General features: G+C 41.8%; 1 long non-coding RNA gene across 2 annotated transcripts in view; it reads right to left on the bottom strand.

Moving 5' to 3' along the window:
• The window catches only part of LOC120101749 (uncharacterized), a 44,607-nt gene that overhangs the window by 5,388 nt on the left and 19,865 nt on the right, over positions 1-19,354 (bottom strand). Inside the window, exons 3-5 of one of the 2 annotated variants that reach the window (XR_015684710.1) lie at positions 14,049-14,264; positions 13,237-13,403; positions 11,916-12,242 (exon numbers count right to left, since the gene is read on the bottom strand). This is a non-coding gene — a long non-coding RNA (uncharacterized LOC120101749). Of the gene's footprint in view, positions 1-10,622; positions 12,243-13,236; positions 13,404-14,048; positions 14,265-19,354 lie in introns of those variants that run through there. The other variant, XR_015684709.1, reaches the window with a different exon arrangement.

The raw sequence follows: 19,354 nt of genomic DNA, 5'->3' as shown, positions 1-19,354 counted from the left end.
AACATGTTCAGGGTTCACATTCTTACTGGTGAATATCAGAGTCTATACCCAGCCAAGCGTGAAGCCTTGGGGGCCTATTTTATTACTGTTCCCATTCCTGCTACTATTTCCACTACGGTGGAGACAGTCCTTGCTGTGGTTTGCATTTAAAATGTGCCCTATAGACTGGTGTTTGAACACGTGGTCTCTAGCAGGTGATACTATCATGGGAAGCTGGAGTCTAGCTTTAGGAGGTGGAGTCTAGCTCTAGGAAGCAGTTTTCTGGCCTGCTATTGGACAGGACATGACCACAATACATTGTGAGCAGCCACATGCTAACACTGTATACAACTCCTGCTACCAAACTTTCTCTGTTTCCTCAAAGTTTGAGCCAAAATAGATGCTTATCTTGCTTCTTGTTGCCACTTGGTAGCAGTGACTGCACAGTAGTTAATTCAGTCCTTTTGGGCAGGAGTTTGCCACCCCTCATTGGTCTATGCTTTGCTTAGATATCACAAGGAGTCACTGTGATAAATGACTGACACCGTGTATATAGTGTATTGCCTGGGGCTGCTTTTTGTCATTCTATTATGGACAACTGATGGTTATCTGTGGGACATTGATTTTGGTGAAAATTTTTACTCAGATATGCTGGGAGCCTACCAGTCTGGAGAGGGTAGTGGTGGGGGCACGGAGTAGGACCTTGGTGTGGTTTAAATCCTGAGCATCTCTGGACGTTCTAGTTCTCGAACTGTACTGAAATGCTGATGATAACTTCTAAAAGGTCCTACAAACTTTCTTGCTCTTTCTAAGGGTAAAAAGTTGATTGACACCTAGAACCTGACAGCAGGGGATTAAGTCATGTGGTCTTTGTTCTATCTCAGCATGAACTGCAGGGCTCTAACATTCAGCCTGCTAGTCAGAAGTAGCAGAAGAAAAAGGGCACTTTGAAAATGATTATAGTGTTTATTGGTAAGTTGTAAAACGTTTCCTATGAAAGTTATCCAAGGCTTAAAGTGGAAAGATCCTTAGGGAGGAAGGGGAAAAATTCTTCTCTCTTTGTCCTCAGTACTTATACATCTTTCAGTATTTATGATCACATGTTAAAAAGTTCATCACAAGTTCACAGAAAAAATCAAATCATAAATGGAGATAGAAGTTTACAACAGAGAATGTTTACATGCATACCCATTAGGAGTAAGTATCTGGCTAAACATCTCTCACCACAGGTGAGAACAGCTCCACAGGTTCGTTGTAAGTTCAAAACAACAATTAAGTTTTTAGTGAAGTTTTGTATAGATAAACCCCATCAATATGTTTTCTTCTGTCCTAGAACCTATAATAAATCAATAGTTCCTCTTTTATGACATTTGGTTAATTGTTGTACCTCTGGCAACGTGTTCTAAGTAGGAGAAAGTCTGGTTACATGTGGGAGACTGTCAGAGTTCTCATTGTAGTTTTGACTATCAGAAAAGGATCAGTAGCAGTCCCAGTATAAAAGAGCTTAATACTCACTGATATAAATTTTGGATTTCTTTTTTTTTTATTAACTTGAGTATTTCTTATAAATTTTGGATTTCTTATAGGATCATCATTACGACTGAAGAAGTCATGTATTTGTCTATATAGCATCACTATAAGACAGTAAATCTTCGTAGATCTGCAGAGAGCTGCTCTAAAGGGGTGGGATAATACCCAGTGATGTTATACATGTTTAATCATAACTGGAAAAGTATATTAACAGCAGGAATCTTTCCTAAAATGAATTGTCTTATGGCCTTGCTTGAAGAGTGAATCTGTCACCAGTTATATTGTAACCCTAAGCAAACCATCTCAGGAAGATCATCAGCTAGTTATCAGCCTGTCCTATAGTGGCTCCTGACACGGATATTGGTGAAATCACTTACATGGTTGCTGGTGAAGTTTGGACTGAAAGCTGGAGAAATTTGGCCTCGAATGCTGGTGAAAATTTGTGCTCAGACACTGGTGAACCTACTTGGCCTTAGACAGTGATCCCTTTTCATACTTAACTGCTTGTGGCGTGAATGTTCTGTTCTGACCATGCTTTCCATGAAGTTTAAATGCATCAGTAGATAACTTGGGGGACCTTTTCTTTAACTGCAGACATTTATAGTTATAGCTATTTCTCTTAGACCCTCTTTTAATTCACTTTTATCTTGCATCACAAGTTGGTGTTGATACTGAAGATTCCTAACAAGTATGAAGAGATGGCAAGGGAGTCTGGTCCTAAGGTCCAACCCTTTAGGTGAAGACAATTTAAGGGCTCATTAAAGAGTCTTAAAGTTCCTTGGCCAAGAAGCACTCATCATAGTAAAACTGACTAGCCATCTCCTCATGCAGACTATGGTAGCAGTTAAAATTCTATCAAAAGGGAGAAAGAACACCCTCATCAAATCAGAAATTGAAATTATAAAACCTTTGCATCACCCTCATATTCCTAAACTTTTGTACACTATAGACAAAAATCATTTATATGATTGCGGAACATGAGGTGGAATGAGAGTTGTTGCACAGAATTGGGGAGATTGGAAACCTACCTGAGCAAGAATTCCTTAGGCTACTTAAAAAAATGCTATGTAGCTACATTATTGTCACCAAAATATATGGCCCTCAGAGAATTAAAGCACAGAAATACTTTAGTGGAAGGCAAAAGAAATATAAAACTTAGTGATTTCAGATCAGACAAAAAGACTACCACTGGCCAAACTAGCAAAAAAACAAAAACAAACAAACAAAAAAAAACTGTGGGAAACTCCCTTCCTGTGCCCAGAACTCTTCGAAGGTAAAGGGTATGATGGCCACTCCATTGATCACTAGACTCTGGGGGTTTTGCTTTGCCATATGTGAACAGGATGCCTCCCTTTCCAGGGACATAACAATAAAACACTATAGCAGACAACCTTGGCACGAAAGTACTTCTGTAAAAATCAAGCTGTCACCTCAAAATTGTGACATGATTGCTAACTTGTAAACTCTGCACAAAGGCCAACACTGCATGACATTGTGAGTTTGGAATGGCTAACACATGACAATGAAGGTTCTTGCAGTTCCTTTAAAGAGAACACTGACTGCCACCCAAACCCCACTATAATGGACATAGTGTGTATCATGGTATAGAAACAATGAGAGATAAAGTAAAGTTTATAGGAGAAAAAGGTTGACCATGTGATGGCTATAGATTTGATGCTGAGGCAAGAGTCAACACAGGGAAACGCAATAAAAAAAAAAATCTAGGTCCAGGTAGTAGGACCAAACATTGAAACACACAAGGCCAACCATGATACAACAAACAGCTATCATGAAGGGCTCTACTGTTCCTACCCATCCACCTTAAGTTTTCCTAGTTTACTTGAAATTCCCAAGAAGGAAAGAAATAGTACAATGAGGTATCCTATGCTACCAACTCTGAACTACTTGAACAAGAAGACTATTCTCATTCACAGAATGTGCTCCCAGTTTATCCACAAGTCTCACTTCATTAGTAGCACATGGTGGGGCAGTTACATCTCAAATGAAAGCTCTATCAGAATGTCTTCAGAGGATTCATCATTGGAAATCTACTCTAGCCAGTCATCCATGGATGTGTTGAGAGCTGGCTCTACCAATTGAAAGAGTCAGTGTCTTCATGAGGTGTTTATGTCATCATGCCTCTGTGGAGGAAGCTCAGTATAAGGAGACCAGCATACCCAGTGAAAAGATCACTGGTCTCTTCCACAAACCTCACCTCAGGATGACCTCATGCGTCATCCTGACATGAGTATGACTGGTTCAAAGGACAATACGACCTCATAGCTTACATCATCTCCATTCTCCAGCAAGGAGGCCTAAGGTGATGTTTCCCCCTGTAAAAGAGTGTCAAACCTGTCTTCCATATATATATATATATATATATATATATATATATATATATATATACACACACACACACACACACCCCAGGGACATCTTTGTGGTTGGTCACAGACTGTACCCCAGGATCCCTTTAAAAGGTGGATCTCAAAGACCTGAGAAATGGCTTTCCTATAAAAGGCTTGTGTCAGTAACTAAGGTCCAAACCACTTTGAAGAAGCGGCTTTACCTGAACATTAATAAATCTTAAAGACCTTAGGCCAAGGAGAATTCAGGGAATTAACATGTCATGTTTTCCTGCAGATTATGGTACCAGTTAAAATTCTATCACAAGGCAGAACACCATCATTAAATAAGAAATTTAATAAAATTCTATAACATCCTTATGTTATTAATCTTTTGCATATTACTAACAAAAACATTTATATTTTTCTGGAAAATGATATGGGAGTAGAGTTGGTAGGTAGAATTGTAGAGTTTGGCTACTTAACAGAAGAAGAATCCCATAGGCTATTTAAGTAAATGGTAAGCATCCTCTGATATTATCAACAGAAATGTATTGTCCATAGGGATCTAAAGTCCAGAAATATTTTAGAGGACGCTGAAGAAATAATCCTTAGTCTTTTTACAGATTAAGCAAAAATATTATTTGTGGTCAGAAGTTGCCAACATTCAGTGGGAGCCTTCTGTATCGTGCTGCAGAACTCCTTGAAGGTACAGGGTATGATGGCCATGCTATTGATATGTGGAGCTTAGGGTTGTGCTCCATTTTATGTGAACAGGATGCCTTCTTTTCCAGGGAAGTAAGTATAAAGACATTGGCGGACAGTACTTATGTAAAATTCAAGCTGTCCCCAGAAATGTGAAATGATTGTCACTTTGTGAAATTGTACACCCTGAACAGAGGCCATGATATTGTGAGATTTGAATGGCTAAAGCATGACAATTAAGGTTGAAGCAGTTCCTTTAGAAAGAATACAGACGGGGGTTGGGGATTTAGCTCAGTGGTAGAGCGCTTGCCTAGCAAGCACAAGGCCCTGGGTTCGGTCCCCAGCTCTGAAAAAAGAAAAAAAAAGAAAAGAAAAAAAAAGAAAGAATACAGACAGTCACCCAAACCACACTGTAATGGTCATCATGGGTCTCATGAGATACAAGCAAGGAGAGATAAATGGAAGTTTACAGGGGAAATATAATCAAGCCATGGCAACTTATTTAATGCTGAGGCAACAGTCATCCTGGGAAGACAACTCAATAAAAAGCCTAAGCCCAGGCAGCGGGATCAATCCTTGAAACATACAGGGACAAGCATGAAACTCTAAAAGGCTATAAGGACGGGATCTAATGTGTCTTCCCTTCCCACCTTCAGCTGGCCCAATCGAACTGAAAGTCTGGAGAAGGAAGAAATAGTACAATGAGGTAGAGTACACCACCCACCCTGAACTGCTTGAAAAAGAAGAGAACTCCCATTGGGAAAAGCTGCCCTCAGCTTGTCCAGAAGGCTGACATCATGAGCAGCACATTGGAGGTCAGGGGAGACAGAGAGCAGTGACACTTCTTAGGAAAGCTCTACTGGAGAGGCTTCAGAGCTTCATCACTGTGATTCTACCCGGGCAATCATCCATGCATGTGTCCAGAGCTGGCTCTAAGAATGCGAAAAGCAAGGTGTCCTCCCTGAGTGTTTCACTCCACCATTCCTCTGTGGGGAAGCCCAGTGTAAGGGCAACAACATATCCAGTTAAAAGTTCAACAACATAGACTCACAGGCTAGATCACCTCTATTTTCAAAAAAGGAGTGAGGCTTCCCCAGAAAAGAAAGAGTCAAGCCTGTCTTCCTCATATATGCCCCAGTGACACCTTTCTGACTAGTGACACAATGTAATCGGGTCCCCCTTTAAACTATGGGTCTAGAAGCCCCTGAAGAATAGGGTTATAAAAGGCCTGTGTCAGGTCTTAAAGTCCAATCACTTTCATGGAGAGGCTCTATCTAAACATTAAAAAATATTAAAGATTCTTGGCCAAGGAGCATTTAGGGAAGTCAAATTGGCTAGCCATGTCCTCATGCAGACTATGGTGGCAGTTACAATTCTACAAAAGGGAGAAAGAACACCTTCATAAACTCGACACGACATTCATATCATTAATCTTTTGCACATTATCAACAAAAAACCTTTATATGGATTTGGAACACTAAGTGGAAGGAGAGTAGTTGGGCAGAATTTTGGAGTTTGGCTACGTACCTGACAAAGAACCCCATAGGCTATTTAAGCAAGTGTATGTGCCCTCCAGTATTTTCACTATAAACATTTGCCCACAGGGATATAAAGCCCAGAAATATGGTAGTGGAAGGCAAATGAAATATAAACCTTATCGATTACAAATTGTGCAAGAAGGTTATCACGGGCTAGAAGCTTGCAGCTTTTGCTGGGACGCTTCTGACCTGGCCCAGACCTCTCTGAAGGTAAAGGGTATAATGTCCTCATGCAGACTATGGTGGTTGATGTGTGGAGGCCAGGGATGTGCTCTGCTTTATGTCTAGAGGATGCTGGCCTTTCCAGAAAGATAACTGTGGCGACCTAAAGCAGAGTGCCTTGGCAGGACTTCAACAGAACTTTGTGATGTGACTGCTAACTTGTTAAGTGTGAACTCTGGACAAACGTCAACACTTCATTGCATTTTTACGTTTTCAAAGACTAAAGCATGAAAAAGGAGGTTCTCCCAGTATTTTTAGAGAGAAAAAAGACAGCAACCCACACCCGACTGTAATGGTCATCATGGGATATAAGCAACAACATACAAAGTAGTGCTTACAGGAGAAAAATATTGGCCTTGTCATGGCAACATATTTGATGCCAAGGTAACAATAACCCGGGGAAGACAACTCAATAAAAATACCTAAGGCCCAGGCAGGGTGTTAATAGCTTGAAACATCCAGGGCTAACCATGAACCAACAAGTGGCTAAGGCAGGGATCTAGGTCGCCTGCCCTTTCCACCTTCATTTGGCCAAATCAACCTGAAAATACTTAGAAGGGAAAAAGAGTAGAATGAGGTACATTATGCCAGCCTCCCCGATGGCTTGGAAAAGAAGAGAGTTCCCATTCACAGGATCTGCCCCCAGCTTGTCTAGAGGGCTCATGTCACGAGCAGCCCCAAAGGGAAGACGGGGGCAGTAAGCCTCAATGAAAGCTGTACCAGAGAGTCTTCAGAGGATTCATCACTGGAAATCTACCCCAGCCAGCCATCCTGGATGTGTCCAAAGCTGGCACAACCAATCCAAAGAGCCAGTGTCCTTACAGGGTGTTTTACCTCATCATGCCTCTGTGGAGTAATCCCATGTCACTCCACCAAAACCCCTTGAAAAGAATAACATGTCGTCCACAGTCCTCACCTCAGTAGGACCTCACAGCCTAGCTCAGTGTCATGAAGACCACTGCTTCAAAGGACAACATGACCTCACAGGATAGAACACCTTCATTCTACAGGAAGTAGGCCCATGGTGAGGGTCCTCCTGTGCAAGAAAGACACTCAAGCCCGTCCTCCCTAAACACGCTCCAGTGACACCTTTTTGGCCACTATCCTCCTGTACCCAGAGTCCCCTTTAAAAGAAAGAGTCTGAAGCCCATGAAAACTGGGGTTAAAAGGGCCTGCCTCAGGTCCTAATGCTCAACCCCTTTGATGAAGAGGCTTTATCTGAACATTATAAAATACTAAAGACCCTTGGACAAGGAGCATTTATGGAAGTAAAACTGAGAAGCCATTTCCTCACCTAGACTTTGGTATAAGACAGAAAGAACTTTGACCAAATCAGTAATTGCAATTAGAAAAACTGTATACCATCCTCACATTATTAATCATTTGCACATTACATAAAAACGTTTATCTGATCCTGGAACAGGAAGTGTGGGCAGTTGTTGGGCAGAATTGTGGAAACTGGCAACCTACTTGATGAGGAATCCCACAGGCTATTTAAACAAATGGTATGTTCCCTCTAATAGTGTTATCAGAAGTGTATTGCCCTCAGGGAGAGAAAGCCAGGAAATATTACAGTGAAAGGCAAAGGAAATATACAACTTAGTGGTTCAGATTAGGCAAAAAAGACTATCATGGTCCATGAGCTAACAACTCTCAAACAGACTCCCCGATTTTGTCCCAAAGAACACTTTGAAGGTAAAAGTTATCATGGCCATGCAATCAATGTCTGGAGCTCTCGAGTTCTGCTTTACTTTATGTCCACAGGATGCTTCCCTTTCCAGAAAAGTAATCACGGAGAACTAAAGCAGAAGACATTGTGAGGAAAGTACACTGTAAAATTCAAACTGTCACCAGAACTTGGTGACATGACTGCTAACAAGTTAACTATAAACACTGGACAAAGGCCAACAGTACATGATATTGTGAGCTGTGAGTGGCTAAATCACGACTATTACATTTGCCTCATTTCCTCTAAGGAGAATACGGACAGCCTGCCAGACCACACTGTAATGGTCAACACGGGTGTCATGGCATATGAGCAATGGGAGATGACAGAAGTTTTACTGGAGAAAAAGTTCGACCATGTGATGGCGCCAAAGCTGATGCTGGGGCAACAATAACCCTGGGAAGAAAACTCAATAAAAACCTAAACCCAAGCGGTGGGATTGAGTCTTGAACCATATAGGGCCAACCAGAAATAGCAAATGGCTATAAGGAGGGGATCTAGTGTGCCTGCCTTCCCACCTGCCTTTGGTCAACCCAACTGGAATTCCTTAAAATGGAAAAAGAGCTGAATGAGGTACAGTATGCCACCCACCCTGAAATGCTTGAGCAAGTAGAGAACTCCCCTTCCCAGAATCTGTCCCTGCCTTGTCCACAAGGCTCTCTTCATGAGCAGCATCTGAGGGGAGACAGAGAGCAGTGATACCTCAGATGAAGGCTGTACCAGAGAACCTTCAGGAGATTTCATCCTTGGAAATCTATTCCAGCCAGTCATCCGTGGATGTGTCCAAACTGGCTATAATAATTCAAAGAGTAAAATGTACAACCTCTTAATTGCCTCTGACCAGGAAGCCCAGTGTAAGTGCACCAACTTATCCAGTGGAAAAATCAACTCACTCTTCCACAAACTTCACCTCAGGGATCTTCCCACACTGCTTCCTGACATGACTCACTCTGGTTCAAGGAACAACATGACTCTTAGTACAGATCACCTGCATTCTGCAGCAAGGAAGCCATGGGTCAGGATCCCACTGTACAAGAAACGGCATGGAGCCTGTCCTCCCACATATGCCCAAGAGACACCTTCACAATTGCTATAAGACTTTAGGAAGGACACCCTTAAAAGTGGGCATAGAAGACCCTGAATAATGGGGTCATAATAGGCCTGTGTCAGACCTAAGGTCCAAAAACTTTGATGAAGAGGCTTTATATGAACAGTATAAAGTCTTAAATACCCTTGGTCAAGGAGCATCTGGGAAGGAAAATTGAATAACCACCTCCTCATGCAGACTATGGAAGCAGTTAACAGCCTAACAAAAAGAAGAACACACTCATCAAATCAGAATCTGAAATGATAAAATTCCTATTCTACCCTCATATTATTAAAGTTTTGCAAATTATCGTGAAAAACATTTATATGCATCTGGAACACAAAGTGGAAGGAGAGTTACTGGGCATAATTTTGGAGTCTGGCTATCTACCTGAGCAAGAATCCCATAGGCTATTTAAGCAAATGGCATCTGCCCTACAGTATTGTCACTGTAAACATAGTGCCCACAGGGATTTAAAGCAATAAAGGAATGGTTACAGGAGAAAAAGTATGGCCATGTCACGGCAACCTACTTGATGCTGAGGCAACAGTCACCCTGGGAAGACAACTCAATAAAAAAGCCAGCAGTGGGATCAAACCTTGAAACATTCAATTCCACCCATGAAACAAAAAAAGGCTATGAGGAGGGTATCTAGCCTGCCAAGCCTTCCCTCCTCCATGATCTCCAATCAGCCTGGAAACACTGAGAATGGAGATGAGAGTAGAATGAGGTACAATATGCCACACACCCTAACATGCTTAAACAAGAAGAGACATCCAATTCACAGAAACTGCCATCAGTTTGTCCACTAGGTTCAATGCATGATCAGCACACGTGGGTTAGGGGAGAGAGGCAGAGAGCAGAGAGCCTCAGGTGAGAGCTGAGAGTCTTCAGAGGATTCATCACCGGAAACTCCCTCCAGCCATCCATCCATGGATGTGTCCAAAGCTGGCTCTAACAATTCAAACAGCAAAGTGTCCTCACAGGATCCTTTATCTCCTCATGCCTCTTGGAGTAAGACCAGTGAGGGCACCAAGTACCCAGTGAAAAGTAAACACACATTTCCACAAACATCACCTCATCAGGAACCCATGGGACAGTTCCACAATGTGATTACCACTGGCTCAAAGGACAACATGACCTCACAGGATAGATTTCCTCCATTTCCAGCAAAGAGTCCCAGGCTGAGGATCCCACTATACAAGGAACAGAGTCAAGCCTTTCTTTCCCAAATACACCTAGGGGACAGCTTTGTGGCAGATATCAGACTGCACCCAGGGCCCCCTCTAAAAGGTAGCTATGGAATACCCTGAAGAATTGGGTTATAAAAGACCAGTAAACCTTATGTTGCTGCTTGCCAATCTGAGAGGATGAATAGACAGCAACAAAATCCAGGCTGTGAGTTAAAAGGCAGGTGGTGGCATCCAAGGTGAGAGGCAACTGGAACAGGCTATAATGTACTTTTACATCTATCTTTTTAGAAAGATATCTGTTACTTTAAGGAAAAGGATTTATTGATGTTATCTGCATAAAGATTAACTTGCAGAATTCAGTTCTTTCTTTACACCATGTCTGTCCTGGGGAGTGGATTAAGGTTCCTAGGTAAGCAGCAAATTAACTCTCCTAACTATTTCCTGGATTAAATGAAAGATATTATGAAAGTCCACATTTTAGGGCTTGGTGATAATATATTATCTCACCAGAAATCCAACCCCACAGTAATTTTTTCCTGAGTAACTAGGCTTCATGTGGGGAGCAGAGAAATGTCTAGTGAGGCGGGGCAAGGATGCTGGAGAAGGGTGGGTGAAGGGATCCATGGAGAACTCAAGAGGAATCAGCCTGAGAGCGTGTGCCATCACAGGGCCTGCAAGATTCTACTACGTGGCCCCTTTCTATTTAAAGTGTACTTGGAAGCATTTTACTTTCTGGAAAATGAAACCAGAGAGTAGATAGCAGCTTGCTGAGAATGAGGACAGGTGTAGGAGAGAATCAGGTAGGAATTTCCTAGGGTTATGTGCCAGAGGGCAGCCATGACTACATCATAGGCTTTAACTAAGGGCGAACTATTTCTGTATCTGCACATGAGCAGTGGATCTATGGGTGCATACCCTTCTCAGATCCTTTGGGACCTGAGGACTGAACAAAGATTCTGGGAGGAAGTTCTTAGCTCATGGTTGTTCTTACACTTCCATTTAAGTCCTTCGTGATGCCTTGTGGTACCAAAAGTGCACTTCCTAAGTGCGATACTTCATGGAACTTAGAAATCCTGTAAACCCGGTACCATGGTAGGTAGGTCATCATCAGGAACACAGGCCTCAGAGGACCTTCCATTCATGGTGAGATTGTCTGCTGTCTGTCTCCAGATGTACATGAGAGTCATTAGTAGAGAAAGTGGCCAGTGGAAGCATATGTGGATCCCATAGTGCCGGATCTCTTTGTGTTTGTGTCCAAGATGGCTATTGCTGACCAGATTGGATGCAGAAACAGAGCAATGGTGAGGCAGGAAGTGTCCATCTAGTGCTCATAAGGGAAGGTAGAGGGCACAGGAACAGGTTTGTTCCTTGCTCATGATGCAGCTCTCAAGACCATGCTAACTTGCTAGACAGCTTGCTCCTTACCCACCTAGATCCAGAAACCTTCACATCTCACCCCATTTGTGAGTCATTATTGGTGAGCCTCCCTGGTGCTCTGCAATCTGAGTCATCAGAATGCACTCTTCTGTACTGTATATCTGGACAGACAGCGAAACACAAACACCTATACAAACCCCCCTCCAGATGTACCTATAGACAGTTGATGCTGGTGAAATTTGCTTCAAATGGAGGGAATCTCCATGCTAAACAAAGTCATTTCATAATTCATGTGCCTGTAGATGTCCCTCCAAGTCAGTTTTCCCTCATGTCCATGCTCATTTGAAACACTTTCCACCTCCTCTTCTACTTCGTAGGAGACGTTTGCCATGCCACGCTGCACACTTTGTCTCGGGGTGTCTGACTGCATGAAAGGTGAGGCACACGCTGTGCGTTGAGTAGAGTCAAGGTGAAGTCTGCAGTGTTTGACAGCTGAAGTCAGAGCGGGAGCTGGTTCCAAGCTTGATCCTGGATAAGAACCTGTTGATGGAAAAGCAATTGAGACCCTCTGGTCTGACACTGAGGGCTTTCCTTTGGGTGGCTTATGGTCTCTCGCCACCCTCATCTGCCCAAGAAAAGTCAGGGACTTAAGGTGTCAGATTCATACTCTTTAGCCCCACTCTCTCGCATTTCTTATTTTCAACAGTATTTCTCACAAAGACCTATGCTGCTTTTTTTCTGATATCCTGTAAGGATGTTGCTGCTATGAAGTTTTATGTCCCCAGGCAGCAGGCTCGCTCAGAAAGTCTGGTGCCTTTGCTGACTGTAAGACCCTGTGCTGAGGCCACCAAAGAACTCCTGGGACCACACTCAACAAGGCACAAAGCCTGAGGCCAGCCTCATCTGCATGGAACATAGGGAAGGAGGTGTCCCTCAATCCAAGACTCCGGTTAGCATGGGGACACACAGAGACACAGATGATGATCCCTTGTTCAAACATGGGGAAGGCATGGTTGGTCTACACTTGTTGATCTCACCCAAACCCCCCGTTTTCAGGTCTCCCTGATGGAAGAGTCTTCTGCTGATTGGCAGATAAGTAGTGCCAGATCTAGAAGAGCACAGAAGAATTCCATCAGCCAGATGGACTGGGAACAACAAGAGAAGAAAACCATGTTCTGATCCCAGGTCACCCATCTCTTTATCCTATTTGTTGTGGGAGAAGACTATGTGAGGAAAGTTAGAGACCTTCCTCATTGTGTACACTTTTCCATTCTCTTGTCAGGAATCAAGTCATCAGAGTGAGGTGCTTCTCAAGCCCCCACCATCCACCACCTCCACTGTTGGGTGTATGGGGCAAGAAGAGTGGTTTTACTGACCCCTCAGTTTCATAAGGATGGACACCACTTCCCCTGTAAGAAGTCTCAATAAAGATGGCTACCTGCATGTGCCAGGCATACAAGTCAAATAGAACATCGAGGCATTGTGTAGGACACCTGGGGGACTCTTTATAGCAGTGACATTAACCAATACTTACAGCAGTGAAATATGGAGATATCCTGTCAAAATTTTGAGATATTGAAAGCTGAATGATTTCTTATCTTAGGCAGTCTATGTTTGAGAGAAGATCAGCCACTGAGTCCTCAGAGAGCTGAGTTTAATTTCATAGGCAGAAGTGTTACCAAGAGTGTGACACACAGGAACCTGGACAAAAAATTAGGACATAACTCTGAACACGTAGCCTATTGCCTTATTATACTGAACTTTGTGTGTTTAAAACATTTGTTGTGGTATAATAATTTATATCTTATATATCTACAGATACTGAACTTAGCATGTATTTCTTGTGAATGAACAATTATCCCAGTGGTGAGAGCACAGTAATTCTCCAGGATGCACTGTGGACTTCATCCATTACGGCTCTGCCCACGTCCTCCTACATACTGCCTGGTCTGCATCCTAGAGACATCTTTCCATCCCACTATTGTTTACCACCAGTAGAGACTTGTTTTAGGCTTCAATTAGGCACCCTTTCCCTCTCCTTTGAACATTATTTTTCTTAGCATAAGGTCCTTCAAGTTTACCCAGTGTGACCACAAAGCTCCATATCCCTCTCCCCTTTATATTTCTGAGACAATGTCTTGCTGTATAGCCGAGACTGACTTACAACTGCTGACCCTCCTGCTCAGAATCCTGGGTGCTGTGGTGAGAGGTTTGCACCTTCTTCCTCAAGAAACAGGTGGAAATAGGGTTGACACTTTTTTTTTTACAGGATTAGGTTTTGAGTCCTTTTGAAATACTGTCAATACTCTCTGAAGTCGCCTTATCCCAGTGTCTTCAAAAACCTACTTGTCATTGGGTGTGGAGAGTTTCACCAGGGCCTTGACAACTGTTCCCAAAGCACTGACTTATGTAGCCTCAACTTGTATTTCTGCCCTGCCATTCATATTCTGTTGAGGGGTCAGAGTTTTCTTCAGGGCACAAAGGATGCTCCGTGTGTCGTGTGAACAGGTAATGGAGAGGCTTCCAAGATGGCAGGAGTCCTGGCCTCTTGCAACCAAATCACTGTGGGAAGAAACAAAGAAACCAGTTAATGTGCCTACTTGTGGGGGTGCAGCCAGCTGGGGCCATCTGGCAGGTCCATTTTTGGTGTTGTGAGGGATCTTATGCTGTGCTGTATCAGTTCTTCACTCTCTGGACTCTGGTTGTCTCCATAGCTTGGCTCTCATATGTGTCTGACACATGGCCCAGTGCAGAAGTCTCTGACATTCTGAGATCCTTTTCTTGGTACGTACTCAATTTTGGGATGCCTGGATCACAGGAAAACATGGTTTCACCTTTTGAGGAATCTCCACACTGTGTTTTATGATTGTTATATCAATTTTTGCTCTGCCAGCAGTATGCAAGGGTTGTCAATTTACACTCAGGTTATCTTTTGTCTTTTAATAATGTCCACACTAGTTCATATGTTGACATTTATGACAACTCAATTATCAATGGTTGGCCATATTTCCTGGACACATCAGTTCAGTTCACAAAGTTCTAACCTTGGTGAGTTTCTCCTACTTTCCCAATAGCAATTTCAGAATGTCAGGTCTTACGTTAAGGTCTTCTATCCTTTTGGAGTTGATTTTTATGCAGGCAGAGATGAAGATCTAGTTTCACTCTTCTACATTAAATGCCAAGTTTTTTTTATCACCATTTGAGGAGTATATAGAAGGTTAGTCAGGGCTAAACAGTGAGACTCTATCTATATATAAATATATGAATAGAAAATGTGAAAGACAGACAACTAGATTTACTTAAAATAGTTTTTTTGTTTTTTATTTTGGTTTTTTTTGTTTTGTTTTTGTTTTTGTTTTTTTTTTTGTTTTTTTTTTTTTGGCACTGAGAGCTGAAGCCAGTCGCCATGAGCACATACACACTTGACAGCAGAGGTAAGACCAACTTTTCTGCTCCAAGTGACCTTTCTGGTGGCCTCAGAACACACAAAGGCAGAAGTCCTCTGGGACAGGACACTTCCCGTTTCTGGCTGTGCTGAGATCTGAACTGAATGGATCCCACAGCTTCCTGCACCCAGATCCCATGAGGAGAGAGGTGAACTCACAGAAGTGAGGACAATCCTGAGACCTCAGGGGAGAGTGCCACCTCTGCCCACTTCTCCTCACATTCCTGGCCCAAGAAGAAACTACATAGTGCCTCTGGATACATGAATATAGGAGCAGTCAGAAGCCGGAACCTGCTGGTTTCTGCCCAAGCCCATAACTGAACTGAACCAGTTCCACAGCTCCATGTACCCAAATCCCCATGGGGGAGAGAACTGGACTCTCAGAAGTGCAGACAAACCTGAGAACTCAGAGGAGGCAACTACTTTCTGTCCACATTCCTGACCCAAGAGGAAACTGCCTAGTGCCATCTCTGCCCTCTGAGCACAGGAACCGAGGAGCAGTCAGGGGCAGGACACTTAGGGTTTCTGCCTGTGCTGAGAGCTGAAAGCCAGTCACCAGGAGCACCTACACATGTGAAAGCAGAGGTAAGACCAACTCTTCTGTGCCAAACCACCTGCCTGAAGGCTTCAGGTCACACAAACCCAGGAGCAGCTCTCTGTTCCCAGATCTGGCTAAAAGAAAACAGGTCTACAGAAGTGCTGACACAGAGGCTTATAAGAGAGTCAATCCACTGTCAGAGACAGCAAGACCAGCTAACACCAGAGACAACCAGATGGTGACAGGTAAGCACAGGAACCGAAGCAACAGAAACCAAGACTACTTGGCATCATCAGAGCCCAATTCGCCCACCAAAGCAAATACTGGATATTTCAACACACTGGAAAACCAAGATTAGGATTGAAAATCACATCTCATGATGATGATGATGATGATGATGATGATGATGATGATGATGATGATGATGATGTTAGAGGACTTTAAGAAGGACATAAATAACTCCCTTAAAAAATGCTGGACAACACAGGTAAACAAGTAACACCCTTAAAGAGGAAACACAAAAATCCCTTAAAGAGTTACAGGAAACACAGTCAAAAGGTGAACAAATTGAACAAAACCATCCAGGATCTAAAAATAAAAATGGAAACAATAAAAAAAATCACAAAGGGAGACAACACTGGAAATAGAAAACCTAGGAAAGAGATCAGGAGTCATGGACGCAAGCATTACCAAGAAATAACAAGAGATAAAAGAGAGAGTCTCAGGGGCAGAAGATACAATAGAAAACATTGACACGACTGTCAAAGATAATGTTAAACACAAATAGATCCTAACCCAAAAACATCCAAGAAGTCCAGGACACAATGAGAAGATCAAACGTAAGGATAATGGGTATAGAAGAGAGCAAAGATTCACAACTTAAAGGGCCAGTAAATATCTTAAACATAATTATAGAAGAAATCTTCCCTAACCTAAAGAAAGAGATGCCCATAAACATACAAGAAGCCTACAGAACTCCAAATAGATTGGACCAGAAGAGAAATTCCATAATAGGTAAAACACCAAATGCACAAAACAAAGAAAGAATATTAAAAGCAGTAGGGCAAAAGGTCAAGTGACATATAAAGGCAGACCTATAAGAATTACACTAGACAGGGGGTTGGGGATTTAGCTCAGTGGTAGAGCGCTTGCCTAGGAAGTGCAAAGCCCTGGGTTTGGTTCCCAGTTCCAAAAAAAAAAAAAAAAAAAAAAAAAGAATTACACTAGACTTCTCACCAGAGACTATGAAAGCCAGAAGGTCCTGGACAGATGTCATACAGACCCTAAGAGAACACAAACGCCAGCCCAGGTTACTGTATCCAGCAAAACTCTCAATTAATATAGAGAAACCAAGATATTCCATGACAAAACCAAATTTAGGCAATATCTTTCTACAAATCCAGCCCTATAAAGGATAATAGATGGAAAACTCCAACACGAGGAGAGAAACTACACCATACAGAAAGCAAGAATATACTTTCCTTGTAATGAAACCAAAAGAAAGACAATCATAATTCCACCTCTAACAATGAAAATAACAGGAAACAACAATCACAATTCCTTAATATCTCTTAACAACATTGGATGCAGTTCCACAATAAAAAGACAAACTAACATACTGGATATGTAAAGAGGACCCAATATTTTGCTGCATACAGGAAACACACCTCAGTGACAAAGAAAGCTTTTACCCCAGAGTAAAATGCTGGAAACAATTTTCCAAGCAAATGGTCCCAAGAAACAATCTGGAGCAGTCATTCTAGCATCTAATAAAATCGACTTTCAACCAAATGTTATCAAAAAAGATATGGAAGGACACTTCATATTCATCAAAGGAAAAATCCACCAAGATGAACTCTCAATTCTGAATATCTATGCTCCAAATGCATGGACACCTACTTTCATAAAAACCTTATTAAAGCTCCAAGCACATATTGCACATCACACATAAATAGTGAGAAACTTCAAAACCCCACTCTCATCAATGGATAGATCATGGAAACAGAAACTAAACAAAGACACAGAGAAACTAACAGAAGTTATGAACCAAATGGATTTAATAGCTATCTATAGAATATTCCATCCTAAAACAAAAGAATATGACTTCTCAGCACCTCATGGCACCTTCTTCAAAATTGACCACAAAATCAGTCACAAAACAGACCTCAAAAGATACAAAAAGATTGAAATAAGCCCATGCATTCTAGAAGATCATCATGGATTAAGACCAGTCTTCAAGAACAACAAAAAATGACAAAAAGCCCACATACATATGGAAGTTGAACAATGCTCTACTCAATGATAACCTGGTCAAGGAAGAAATGAAGAAAGAAATTAAAGACTTTTTAGAATTTAATGAAAATGAAGGCACGACATACAAACTTATGAGACACAATGAAAGCTGTGCTAAGAGGAAAACTCAGAGCTCTGAGTGCCTCACAAAAGAAACAGGAGAGAGCATATGTCATCAGCTTGACAGCACACCTAAAAGCTCTAGAACAAAAAGAAGCAAATACACCCAAGAGGAGTAGAAGGCAGGAAATAATCAAACTCAGAGCTGAAATCAACCAAGTAAAAACAAAAAGTACTATACAAAGAATCAACAAAACCAGGAGCTGTTTCTTTGAGAAAATCAACAAGATAGATAAACCCTTAGCCAGAGTAACCAGAGGGCACAGAGAAAATATCCAAATTAACAAAATCGGAAATGAAAAGGGAGACATAATGACAGAATCTGAGGAAATTAAAAAATTATCAGATCATATTTCAAAAGCCTATATTCAACAAAACTGGAAAATCTGGAGGAAATGGACAATTTTCTAGACAGACCAGGTGCCAAAGTTAAATCAGGATCAGGTAAACCATCTATACAATCCCATGACCCCTAAAGAAATAGAAGCAGTCATTAAGTCTCCCATCAAAAAAGTGCCCTAATACCAATACTGTCCAAGCTAGTTCACAAAATAGAAACAGAAGGAACACTACACAATTCCTTCTATGAAGCCACAATTGTGCTTATACATAAACCACACAAAGACCCAACAAAGAAAGAGAACTTCAGACCAATTTCCCTTATGAATAAGATGCAAAAATACTCAATAAAATTCTTGCAAACTGAATCCAAGAACACATCAAAAGGATTATCCATTGTGATCAAGTAGGCTTCATCCAGTGATGCAGGGATCAATCACTATGTAGAAATCCATCAATGTAATACACTATATAAATAAACTCAAAGATAAGAACCACAGGATCATCTCATTATATGCTGACGAAGCATTTGTCAAAATTCAACAATGCTTCATGTTAAAAGCCTTGGAAAGATCAGGAATTCAAGGCCCATACCTAAATATAGTAAAAACAATATACAGCAAACCAGTAGCCAACATCATACTAATGGAGAGAAAACTTGAAGCAATCTCACTAAAATCAGGGACTAGACAAGGCTGCTCCCTAGCTCCCTACTTTTTCAATATAGTACTCAAAGTTCTAGTCAGAGCAATCAGACAACGAAAGGAGGTCAACAGGATACATATTCGAAAGAAGTCAAAATATCACTATTTGCAGATGATATGATAGTATACTAAAGTGACCCCAAAAGTTCCGCTAGAGAACTGCTAATTCTGACAAAAAAGTTCAGCAAGGTGGATGATATGAAATCAACTGAAA

The sequence above is a fragment of the Rattus norvegicus genome, chromosome 3, assembly GCF_021556685.1.
Source record: "Rattus norvegicus strain SHRSP/BbbUtx chromosome 3, alternate assembly SHRSP_T2T, whole genome shotgun sequence".
NCBI lineage: Eukaryota > Metazoa > Chordata > Mammalia > Rodentia > Muridae > Rattus > Rattus norvegicus.
The sequence above is the reverse complement of the archived record's forward strand: the minus strand, read 5'-3'. Positions and strand labels throughout refer to the sequence as shown.